At 37.6% G+C, this 13,809-nt stretch overlaps 1 protein-coding gene across 1 annotated transcript in view; it reads right to left on the reverse strand.

Moving 5' to 3' along the window:
• The window catches only part of caska (calcium/calmodulin-dependent serine protein kinase a), a 234,084-nt gene that overhangs the window by 66,265 nt on the left and 154,010 nt on the right, over nucleotides 1-13,809 (reverse strand).

The raw sequence follows: 13,809 nt of genomic DNA on the forward strand, positions 1-13,809 counted from the left end.
AATCCTCTTTATCCCTCCCTGCTTGAAGCATTAACTGTTTCTTGTCCCTCAGAAGCTGCCTGACCCGCTCAGTGTTTCTATCATTTTCTATTTTTCTTTCAGATTTCCAGCATCTGCAGTACTTTGATCTTCATACAGCCTATTGAAATCTCCTTGTATGGAGTTGTATTTAAACATATACAGAGTAATATAGAAGTCCAGACCGTCAAAGAAGTAAAATACATGCTGGTTATTAGGTTAATTGGTTATTGTAAGTTGCCCCTTATGTAGGTGGCTGGTGGAAGAATCCTGGTATTAAATGCGAGAGAGAATGAATTACAGGGAACTAAAGAGGGAAGTGGGATATGACAGCTCCAAGATCTGGTATAGACACAATAGCATCCTTCTACAGAATATGAGAAATACTTGCAATGAGTATTTGGTTTCATAATGGCCAAAGATACTTTGCAACTTAATACTCTGAATCCTTCAACTAACTCACTAACTTTTAATAGTAAGCATATTTAAATATATAATTAGTGACTGTATGCTTGATAAACCTGTATTTCTCATATTCAGTGGGTGAAATTGCCTTCCAAATCACACATCATCTGAATTTAAGGAATTTCATTGCCATTCCTTCAGCATAACTGGATCTAAACCCTGAAACTCCCTACTACACAGTACTGTCATCAGAAAGATCTCACCACCAATCTCCTAAAAGCAATTAGGGACATGGAATAAATTTTGGCAATAACTGAATAGAAATGAGAACCTTATTAATGACCACTACAAATAAGAAATTAAAACAAAAACTCTCTCTGTACATTACTGACATAAATTATCTGAACAATATAAAATGTAATTAATGTTTGCTTGATTTTTCTACAATTTGTATAAACATTAGTGTTCCTAGAATATTGCCATTCAGACTTCACTGTTAAAATAGCTTCTAGCAATAGAGTTTCTTAACTGGCACTATTCTAAGAAAAAAAACATTGATAGCCAATTACTCTTCTTTGTAAAAGGAGGAAATGCTGCAAACACTAAGCAGACAGAGTTTCAAATTGATAATATTTTAGGTATTGATGAAATGTCAACACTCTTTTATCACCACAGACACCACCTTGTCTGCTTAAGACTTCCAACATTTTCTATTATTATTACAGAATATAAAAGACAGTTTTTCACTTTCAACATCAATTAATCTTCCCACAAGGCCAACCATCCCTCTAATCACAACTGTCATAATTCCTCCCTCCTTTCTCAAGGTCATGATTTCATCCAATTACAACTACAGCCAGTTATCCTTGATAATCTATGGTTCAAAACCTTAAGTCCAACACAAAGTAGACTTTTACTTCTGCTAAGAATGTCTGGATTTCTTTTAAACACACATATACTCTTGCACTTTCATTTATTTGATATCTAGAGTTCACATTGTGCTGAAAACTGGATAAATATTTGTGCATGTTAAATAAAATCCAACAACTGACAGACGGAGATAATAGTTTCAACTTGGATATAATTAGGATCCAATACCCATATGATAGCTACTCTTCAGTTTATAAACCTTTTTCTGTTTCTCAACATGAAATGAAATTGCAAATAAATACTTTCTATTTGAAAACTCATATTTAGGATTACCCTTTGATGAGAGTTTGGTCAATTAGCAGAATATTTTTACTTTATCTGTCAATTCAGATTTGAATTTTGCAGCATGATGGATGCAAGAAAGAAAAAGGAGTCAGGCAGAATATGATATTACTTGAGTATAAACATTCAAAATTCAGGTAAATGGCACCATTTATTGGTCATTATGAATGCCCTTTGACTTCCAAAATTTCATCTGCAGTGCATGTGCACATCTGTTGGGCAAACAGACTCTATATTGGTGTCAACACTTACTGAAAGAATGCAGAGCTATCTGTGTATTATGAAAGCACTGCTATTTTAATTTCCAGCAGTCCATGTCATTCCCCCTCTTAATCTTGCACAACACAATTTAAAGAGATCATCAACTACTTGCAGGTTAGACATTGCTCAGTCAAAATATCATGGCAATGATATTTTAAATCTTTAGCTCCTTCAAGGCAGAAATAGAGATATTTAGAACAACTCAATTTGCCATTTACTGTTGTCCAAGGGAGCACAATGATGATCTCTATTCAAAAATAGCCAACAACATTTTATTAGACCAAACTGATATCTTTCATGAATTTTAAATTTATATATTTCTTATTCCTTTTTTGTTTTTTTTTGTTTTGAAGGCAATTACTCTTCCATTATCCTCATCAATGTTAGTTGCTGAATAATCTTTACTCAAATCAATGCTTGTCACTGACCTCCAGAGGTTTCACTACTTTATCATGACTATTTGCCAGAATAAGTTTGTCATCTTGTATATCTGAGGGCAGTATGCATGCATTTTTTTCCCTTGTATCAAACATTGTCACACCTGAAGCAATTTCAAATATTGTTTTAAGCTATTGCCAAGTTTCATTTATATTGTCTAAAATATAGAATCCCAGATGACTTATGATCTTCTTAGAAAGTAATACAATTCTGTAAATGTTGATCTTACATGAATTCTGTACAGGATTAAATTCATCAGATATCTCATTAATGCTTTAATTCTTTTTAGTTGAAATCTTTTTGAATTTGGAGTCTGAACTAATAGCATGAACATTAAGCAACAGAACACAATTGTTAATATGTTTAATGTATCCTCTGGTGATAGAGGATACTCCATCCTGGACTTGCTTTTAATTTCATATCATATTCCCATTTTTTCCCTTTACTCTTTCTGCATGTCATGATTGCACCAAACCAGCAAATCATGAAGTCTTTCAACTAATTCTTCTACATCAAACTTACCCAATTTTTTAAAAACACATTCCTTTATCCAACTCAGACAGCATTTAAAATAACAAAAATGTGTTGAGGCACACAGGCTAGTTAAGCATCCCCATTCATTTGATACATAATTTCAGAGTCTTTTCTCTTTCTGAAATATTTTTCACAAAAAGGAAGAAAAAAATGATTGTACTTTCTCTTATCCAATTTATATATCATAAACTCACCCGGAAGTAGTCACACACCCAACACTTACGATAAATACAAACATAGGCATCTCCAAAGGTGATTTTTTTTTTGAAAAGCAACAGGTTTTAAAATGAGTGACGCAGTAGAAATTTTATAGGTCCACAACAGTGGATCAATAAGCATTCATAATCATTATACCTAGCTTCCCCATTTAAATGATGCAGGACTTTATTGTGCTCTGGAATGTAAATTGTGAGTTTGTGCTGATGTGCTTTCTGCATGTCTGTCAAAGTTTTCAGTGAGCTAGTTAGCAAAGGAGCTGACCAAGCCTCAATTTCCTTGTTTTTGTGGGAGGAGTTTGAAACCTCAACTGAATAGCCAAGTGTGCTTAAAAGTTCTCAAGAATGAATTGACAGATAAACTCAGTACTAATTCAAACTCCTCAGAAATATTCTTTCACTGATGAAAGGAAATGCACAGAATTCTGTTTATACTGTATAATGTAATTTGTGATCTTCCTCACTTTCTTGAAATGCATAACAAAAGCCAAGAAAACAAAATGGACAAGTGTTTCTGATCTGTATTTACGTCATTTTCATCGAAGGAAAAAATCCTGTCATCAATATTTCACTGCTTAAATATGACATACATCCTTTCTTCATAAAAGTATTGGTTACCTGCTTAATATCTATCCAATCTGCATGACAAACACATTGCAACCTTTTCTAATGACGACACTAAATTCTGTCTTCGTTCTTCAGCTATTCCTAGTACTATTTTAGAAAGGCGTGAACAGACCACACATCTGTACAGCTGTTTGTATTTGGATTAGTGAAAGCCGAGCACTGTGCCTACCTGAACGTATGCTGACTGTTTGTCATTGGCCAAGGTAATCAGTCATCTTCCCAAAACTATACATGATGCTACTGAACTTCAAAAAAAAATGTCATTAGCAGTGAAATGTTTTAAGATATCTTAAGAGAAGCAATATCATCACAAATTTGTTTGTTAAGTTTTAATGTTTGTTCCCTACATACAATTGAATTATGGTGATTAATGTAGTGATTAGTTACTGAAATAATAATCTAGAGAGAACAGGAGTTCAATTCTATTATGGAGGTTTGAAAATTTAAATGCAGTTTGGAAAAGCTGAAAATAGAAAGCAGGTGTCAGTAAATGTGACAACAAAATAGCCGCAAAAAGTTTACAGATTCAGCATAACGGAAGGAAAACTGGCGACTCCATCTGATGTGACCTATACGTCATTACAGCCTCAGTGTGGTTAACTGTCTTTTGAAGTGGCCTAGCAAGAAATTCAAGTTATATAAAATGTCTTCACAAAGGGATTCAAGAAGAATACCCAATATTACCTCAAAGAAATTGGGGATGGATGAGTAAACATGGCCTTGTCAGTCAATAATGCTCATTTCCCAAATTGGTGTTTTAAATTTAGCAAAATTTGAATAGAAGTGATAACAATGCTATCAGTGCAAGGAAAACTGATATCATATGGCTTTTCCAGTTCCTCATTTTAGCATGACACACTGGCATAGATTTAGCCGAATGGGACCTACTGCTAGTAGGTGTTACTTGAACTACCCACTGTCCTGGTTCGGATCTTTAAGACCAAACACATAATTGAATCACCCAGCTGCTGAGAAAATTGTTGACAGACAGCAAAGCTACAAAGCAGGACTACTCCAAAAGCTGTCAAGCTTTTGGAAGGCTCCCTGACATTTAAAAATCATACTATTAAAACTGAAGTCAACAATAAAACCTTAAAAATGTTTAAAATAAAGTGACCCAAAATACATTACAGAAAACAATCAAAATTTTGACCTTATTCTTGCCTACTTTTCTTGCAGTTGTAAACTTAATTGATATGAATAGGATCATGTACCATGTCTAACCTGGTACAGGACCTGAGAACAGTTCAGAAATGCATGCTGCAGAATTGCTGGCATTTACCAGCTGGATTTGGCCCATTTAAGAAAGCAAAAAAATGATCAATATTTAACTCAGTTATTTCAGTGTTGGTATTTCACATCTGGGAAATATGCATAACTGACTGCATGCAAAGAACCCGAATTTTGATTGTTTATCAATTCCAGTGTCAGTATCCAAGCTTATAAAACATGCCTCTCAAAGTTTTTAGAACTCAATAGTATCTCTACTGTCAACTTTAAAAATACAATCTATTGCCTTTCACCTGTAACCCGCAGTTTTGCTGCAGGTCTTAAAGTCCATTCTTGTGGAAAAGCATCAAATGAAGTTGTGAATTCTCGTTCTGAAAACACAGTTCTTCAACAGGTCTATTTTAAAAACCAGGGCTATATTTTCCTGCATACTGAAGAGCAAGAGACAAAGTTGTACACAATTTTGCCTTCAAATTCATACTTAATTATCTGTATCCTGTCTTTTTATGCAGAGAGAAATTGTCCAGTAACAATTTGGAAAGTAAAATCGTTAGATTTTTTTTAACATACTGACATAGAAATGATTGAATTAATGATTATTGAAAAAATGTCTCAGAGTTTAAAAATGTAAGTGTGCCACATTGTATTTTAACATGCTATAATTAGTATTCTTTCTACTCTATTTCCTATGAGAAGTTAAAGTCAAGATCAGAGAAACTGATTGGATATTAATCTACAAATACTTTGCACACTCGACCACATGATTATGCCAACTTGCAACTGATGTCATATTATATTGTGCACATCCTACGCACAAAGACATGGAAAGAGTGAGCAATGCAACACAGGCAAGTTCTATTGCACTGTCCACCCACCTCCCAATCTCATAATGAAAAAGGAACATTATGCCCGATTTTGAAAGGGAGTAAATTTCCATATGAACGAACCAACGATCTTCAAGCAAATCTGAAATAATTTGAAATGGCAAGAACACATGCAGTGTTAAATATGAACATTGGAAATGGCGGAATTAGATGATTATTTGAATATAAGGTTTTCAATTAATATAAGGAATAATAGCGCTTACCATTTGTGTACATGTTACACCAGAGTTGCATCAAAAGTGTTCAAATTGGAACATCTTTGAAGATATGCCAGGAATCTAATTCTGGGAGAGGTCCTTTGAGGAAAACATCAATAGTTCCTTTCACATGGGTCAGGTGTGTTTGCCTTAAGCAGACATGATACTAGGCAATAGCCTGTGCTGGGTGTTCCACAGCACCAGAAAATGCTGGGAAGCATTCAGTATGACTTGTGCTGGTGACTTTCTGGTACTATTTAACCAGATAAACCAAACAGAATGAAATAGATTTTAAACACACTGCCCTGTCATAAATCTGTTTAAACTACTGGCTGATTTTTATTTCTATTGAAATCAATGAACAGCAAGTAGGCACGTGGAAACTCAAAATATAGCCGCAATGCTGGCTGAGTTCAGCTAACTCATCATGAAGTCAGAGTCATATAGCACAGAACTAGGTTCTTTGGCTCAACTTATCCATGTCAACCAAGATGCCCATCTAAGCTAGTCCCATTTGCCAGTGTCTGACCCATATCATTCAAAACCTTTCCTTTCCCTGTATTGACTTTTTGGTTGATACAACATAATGCATTAATTTACTAAACCATCAAGGGAACCTGTGCTTCCTTTTTGCATCTTAGAATACTACAAACTATAAAATGGCATGTTGGTTTTTATTATGAGTGCATATGAATACAAGAGCAAAGTCATTCTGTTCCAGTAATGGAGGCCACTGATGAGACTGCATCTGAAAACATGACTGGTCTCTTTACCCAATGAAGAATGAACAGGCCATCCCCAGGTTATGAACACCTGACTTATGGATACCCGTATATGCAAACGAGCTCCCATAATATTAAATTCAGAAGTCTGGCGTACATACATACGTTCGTTCTTATGACGGCCAGAACTAATTTCCTCTCTTTTTCCATTTTTAGTAATTGTCCTTTCAAATTAGTCATACGCGCTTCTGATGCCATTCACTACAATAGTGTGGAGGTCTGGTTACCATATTGAGTGAATTGTGTTTTCCAATTTACAGACATCAACTTATTGACGTAAAAACAGAACTTGCTTATTACCTGCGGACGGCCTGTACTTAAGAACACAGTGAAGGTTCAGCAATTTAATTGCTGGATGGTGGGACTTTCATATACGGAGAGGTTAAACAGACTGGACCTAAGCTCTTCAGTCTAGGAGAATAAGAGGCATGGGACATGGAAGAGTATAGCACAGGAACAGATCCATTCATGTGCCTATCAAAGAGCCTCTTGAAAGCCTGCATCATATTTGCCTTCACTGCCACCCCTGGCAGTGCATTCCAGGCACCCACCACTCTGTGTAAAACAAAACTTGCCCAACACATCTCCTTTGAACATACCCCCTCTCACCTTAAATGCATGCCCATTTAGATATTTCAACACTAGGGAAAAAGTCTCTTTCTACCCTATCAATGCCTTAATCTTATAAACTTCTATCAGGTTTGCCCTCAGCTTTCACCTCTCTAGAGAAAACAATCCAATCTCTCTTTATAGCACATGCTCTCTAATCCAGGGAGCATCCTGGTAAACCTCTTCTGCACCCTTTCCAAAGCCTCCACATTATTCCTTTAATGGGGCAATCAGAATCGAACGCAATACTTCAGATGTGGCCTAGCCAGAGTTTTATAACAAGATGCACAAAATTCTTATGGGGTTTAACAGAATAAAATGAACTCTCATTTATCTGGTTTCTAAAGTCATAGAGTACTACAGCACAGAAACAGGCCCTTTGGCCCATCTAGTCCATGCTGACTTGATCTTCTGCCTAGTCCCATCTACCTGCACCCGGACCATATTTCTCCAAACCCCTCCCATTTATGTATCTATCCAAACCTCTCTTAAACGTTGCAATTGAACCCGCATCTACCACTCCTGCTGGCAGCTCATTCCACACTTGAAAGTTCAAGTGTGGAATGCGGAGACGTTCCCCCTCAGATTCCCCTTATATATTTCACCTTTCACCCTAAGTCTATGACCTCTAGTCTCACCCAACATTAGGGAAAAAAGCCTGTATGCATTCACCCCATCTATACCCCTCAATTTTGTATACCTCTATAAGATCTCCCGTCATTCTCCTGCACTCCAGGGAATAGTTCTAACCAATTCAACCTTTCCCTCTAACTCAGGTACTCAAGTCCTGGCAACATCCTTGTAAGATGGAACCACGTGGGGGATGGTTATAAATCTAGGAAATGGGTGAGGGGGTGAATGGAAAATGCGAATAAATGGGGAGATAATTTAGATGGATTGATAGAAGAGGGAAAGGAACAGAGGGTAAGGGTTAACTGAAATTGGAAAATTCAATATTCAGTCATTGGGTTGGAGGCTACCCAAGTGGAATATGAGACAAGAACAGTGAAGATGGTTATCAGGATTTATAAAGGGTGCTTCTTTCTTTTTTCCTTTCCTTTGCACTATTTATTTTTGTAATTTATAGTAATTTTATGACTTTGCACTGTATTGCTACTGCAAAACAACACATTTCATGTCATATAAGTCAGTGATAATAAATCTGATTCTGATCAGCTGGGTAAGTGGGCTGAGGAATGGCAAATGGAGTTTAATCTGGATAAGTGTGAGTGTTGAATTTTGGGAAGACAAATCAGGGTAGGACTTTCATAGCGAACAGTAGGGCATTGGGGGCTTAGTAGAACAGAGGAATCTAAGAGTATGTGCACAGTTCCCTGAAAGTGGTGTTGCAGGCAGAAAAGGTGGTGAAGGCGGCTTTTGGCACACTGGCCTTCATTAGTCAGAGCATTGAGTATTGAAGTTGGGATGTCATGCTACAGTCGTACAAGACATTGGTAAGACTGCATTTGGAATATTGTGTTCAGTTTTGGTTACCCTGCTGTAGGGCAAGATGCTGTTAAGCTGGAAAGAGTGCAGAGGAGATTTATGAGGATGTTCCCAAGCTCGAAGGACTGAGTTATGGAGAGAGGTTGAGCAGGTTGGGACATTTTTCAATGGAGTGTAAGAGAATGAGGAGTGTTCCTATAGAGGTGTATAAAATTATGAAGGGATGAGGGGCATAGATGTGAATACACACAGTCTTTTCCCCAGGGTTGGGGAATGAAGAACTTGAGGGCATAGATTTAGGTAATAAGAACCCAAGGGGCAACTTTTTCACCCAGAGATTGGTCAATATATGGAATGAACTGCCAGAGGAATTGGTTGAGGCAGGTACATTAACAACATTATACATGGACAGGTACTTGGATAGGAAAAGTTTAGAGGAATATAGGCCAAACGTGGGCAAATGGGGACGAGCTCAGATGGGAGCCTTGGCCAGCATGGGCCAGTAGGACCGAAGGGCCCATTTCCGTGGTGCCAAACTCTATAACAACATTTCATATTCCACATGGGTAGCCTTCAAACCAATGTTATGAGCCAGGTTGCTATTTGATGAGTGTCCCTTTAAGGCACCTGTACAGTAGTGTAGTAGTGTGTGTGTGGTTTTATCTGACTACTAAGAGTGGGAGCGGAAAAAATGTCTCTAACTGGAATGCTGTAAGAGTCTGAAGGAAATTCACTGATGTGCTGGCAAGGGCACAGAGAGACTGAGAGAGAGAGAGAGAGAGAGAGAGAGAGCGAGAGAGAGAGTGAGAGAGAGAGCGAGAGAGAGAGACGTAAAAGTTAGTAGCACTGACTGCCAGTCTCTGTATCTATCTGTGGAGTCCACTTTGTCGTTACCCTGTACTGGAAATCAGGTATCTGTGGGCGGCCATGTATCGAGTGCCCTTGGCGTGGCAGATACTTTGGAACAAAGCAATGGAGATCTTACGTGATTGAGGCGTCATATTGATTCCATTGTGGAACTTGTGGAATTCATAAACACCTACTCTCTACATCCTAATGTGGTTTTCAAAAGCCTTTGCCCATCGTTTTGCCTCAAGACTTGCTGAACTGAACTTTGAGAACTGTTCCTAGATTTGGGGTTTGGGAACTTACCACATACACACTTTGAGTTTATTTTGGGGTCAATATCTAATATCCAAAGTTTTTATTTCTCTTATTATTACAAGTAATTATTAATAAATAGATTTTAACATTTAATCATGGCTTGTTGTGTTTCTATTGTTGCTGGTACGTAACATCAACAATGAATTTTCCAAATTTCAGGTAACTCACACCCCCTGTATTACTTTCCTACTCTTAGCAATCAACCTACATTCTCTCTCCTTTTGTTTACCCTTTCCAGTTCTCCCTCCTGTTACTCAGATTCGTTACCTTTCACTAGCTGCCCATCAGTCGTGTACCTCTCTACCTGGGTTTCTTCTCCATTCGTCTACTTTTTCTATCCTCTCCCCCATCTGGTTCCATCTGTCCATCACCCCTGCCTTTTCCGGTTCCACCTATCTCCTTCCAGCCTGTTTCTGCCTTCCCTCTTCCCTCCACTCCCTGTCCACCTGGCTCCATCTGGCCATTTTCTTCCCTCATCTGTTTCCACTTATGACCCACCAGGCTGTACCAAAACTCCACCTCCCTCCCCCCCACCTACCTGGTTCTATCTGCCCATCATCCCCCACCTCACCTGGTTCCACCTATCAGCCTCTCACCCTTCCATACTGTTCATCTTCCCTCTACACTCTCAGTTCTGATGATGCACGGTCTCAATCTGAAACATTGACTATCCCTTTGCATCCAGATGCTGCTTCACCCACTGAGTTCCTCCAGCAGTTTCTTTTTGGCACTGAGCAAAAGTTTGACCATTATCTTACTTAATGGTGGGGCAGGAAAGAGGGGCTAAATGGCCTATTTCTACTTCTATTTCTTAGATACTGATGTTTTTAACGATTGTTCCTCTCAATTACTCATTGCTAGACCATAATGTTTAGAAGTCAAGTAATTTCTCTTGGTCCTGGTAGAGGTAGTACCAGGAAAATTCTTTTTGTAGTATTCGTTGTATCTGGGGAGGGATAAAGGATGGGTGACTGAGGAATGGCATGGAGATGGGATGCTGACTCACATATCATACAAACTACTTTTCTGTAGAGTTTTTGGTAAAACCTCTAATGGGATAGAGGAGCATAATAAAACAAAGAGTTACACTGAGGCAGACATTAGGACAGGTGACAGAGGGAGATTTTAAGGAGTGTTTTAAAATTCCAAAGCTGAAGACCAAGTTGACAGAAGCTATAGGCACCAATAGTCAAGGAAAGGAAGTGGGGATGCACTATGTTGGAACTGGAGAAACAGAGATCTTGAAGGATTTTAAAGTTAAAGATGGTTTCAGAGACAGGGAAAAACAAGATTTAGGGATAAGCACACATTTTAAAGCCAATGTATGTCAGTGAGCACAGGATAGACGACAGGATTTATCGAGGGTAGAAGGTGAGAGGCTGACTTGGAGAACATTGAATTAATTGTATATTGAGATAACTACAGGATAGATGACAATTTCAGCAGATGTGTTGAAACACTGGTGGAGATAGAAAATATTAAATAAGCAGGCAGTATTTGTGTTGGAAGAATAGGAAATCAGAAGCAGCACTAAACGCTCCGACCACACAGCTGAATTTGTTCACCCAGTGAATGGTCTAGCCACAAACCATTAATAATCCAAATCCAATCCACAACTTCAGAATCAGTTATGCTCTAAATCCATCCACCTGTGTTGTTCCCAAATATCAGAAATGATTCAATAATTATCAAAAGAACAACCTTCGGTTGATTTTTCCTCCTGCTCATTATAGTGAGGACAATTGTACTCCACTACCTCTCTATCCTGGATCAAGTCAGCATAGATAATTTTTGTAAAAGAATATATCTAGTTGTGTCTTATTAGATCATAAACATTATTCTATTTCTCAACAAAACATTGTAATACATAATCAGATCTATACTTGAATTAACACCTACACTTTGAGGCTAGATTTCCAAGCAAACCAACAGATAAGTGGTATGTCCATAATTTATACCTACAGAAAGTTCTAAGCGCCAGAGAATAAATGTAAGGAAAACAAACACATAACCAGGGAATGTAAGCGAAGACATTTACTGATCTTGGCCTGTGCTCCATCAACTAATACATTTTCAATTTCAAATTTATAAACAAGTGTAGTGTTCTTTTCCTAACTGAATCCAGCTTGAATCCAAAACTCTGCACGATCAACAAAACTCTGTACCATGAAGTATCCAGTTGATGCTACGAAACATCAGTCTAACCTTCTCCCTAAAAGATAGCTGCCTTCAAAACAAAAATACATAATTTTACCAGGTGCTTAGTGCTTGTAACTCGGGACAATTGTGTTACACAGAAGACAAGAGATCTGCCAAAATCTAATGAGCAAAAATGCCTGCAAGTTAATAAAACATTGACAATCAAGAATACTGTACACTGACATGCATATCATACCTCAAGCATGAATTCACCCAATGAGCCAGGAAATATCACCAGATAGGCAGTGTAGGTCTGAAATAATGCAACTTAGTCTCAGCACTTTGAGCAGCTCCGGCTGCATAGGCTTTCTGTTCTCACAGTCAGGCACTGACAATGGTATCAGTGGAGAACAGCTCCGAAAATACAAAAGATGACATTGTTCCCTCCCTGAATGAAATTTCACTTGTAAATTGAGAGACAGCTATATTCAGAATTCCCAGGGTACTAGTCCTTAAAAAAAAGACCAATTTCTAACAGGGTGGATCTGAAAGTCTTTGAAGCATGAAGGTTCTGGTGTCCTTATTTAGATGTTGCGTCTGCCCTCTACAAACAAAATATCTATGTCAAAGCACACTAGCACACAGAATTTCTTGCTGACCCATTCAACAGAGGACATTCGACTGGCTGGTGGCCAGATACAGATTGAACAAAGCAGCTAGGCAAAGTAGGAATTTGATCAGGGTGTGCCAGATTTTGATTAAACTTTGTTGAGTACAAAGTAGTCCACAAATTATAATTAACATATTAGCATTTAAGCTTAAAGATTTACACCAGAGAAACTTAAAATGGATCCACATAAACCACTAAGTTATTTAATACATTAAAGATTAATGTTTAATCTTAATGTTAGAATAACTTTTATTAAATAAGCATAACAAGAATTTGTCAACATTATTAAATGGATGAACATCCTACTCAAAGGCTGATAGCTTAAAACCCATGTTATAACTGTTGCATCTCAAACATTTAGAAAGCCAGTTTAGTTTGCAATGAATTAATATACAAAAATAAAGTCAGTGGACTGAATGGCCCTTTATTGTGCTATGTACCTTGTGTCATTACAGGAAATGCACATATATTGCTCGTTCTTCTATTTTTGCTTGTTCTTCTATTTTTCAACTAATCTACCATAGAAATCCCCATATGTACTTCTGTTACTTTCCAGTTCTGAAAATTCCAACCTACTCCTGGCTTCCCTCACATCTTTTATGCTCCATAAACTTTTGCTCATTCAACCTGTGCTGCCCACAATCTAAGTTGCATCGAGACCCATTCACCCATCACCATTGTGTTCATGAACCCACAATGGCTTCTGCTTAAACAAATCATTGATTTTAAAATTTTCATCTTGATTCTAAGGAGGTCTCACCCCTTCAGGCTTGATACTCACACATCTACACTTCTCCCAATTCTAATCAATTGCACATCCCTAATTTTAAATTGCTGTTACCATCAATTGCCTAGGTCCTTAACTGGAATTTCCTCTTCAAATCTCTCTACTTTTAAAGCCGCTCTTTAAAATAAACCTCCTCAGTGAAACTTCAGTCAATGAACACATAGCCTCTTAATGAAGCTGTGTGTCAAATT

This window comes from Pristis pectinata, chromosome 4 (genome assembly GCF_009764475.1).
Source record: "Pristis pectinata isolate sPriPec2 chromosome 4, sPriPec2.1.pri, whole genome shotgun sequence".
NCBI classification, from domain to species: domain Eukaryota; kingdom Metazoa; phylum Chordata; class Chondrichthyes; order Rhinopristiformes; family Pristidae; genus Pristis; species Pristis pectinata.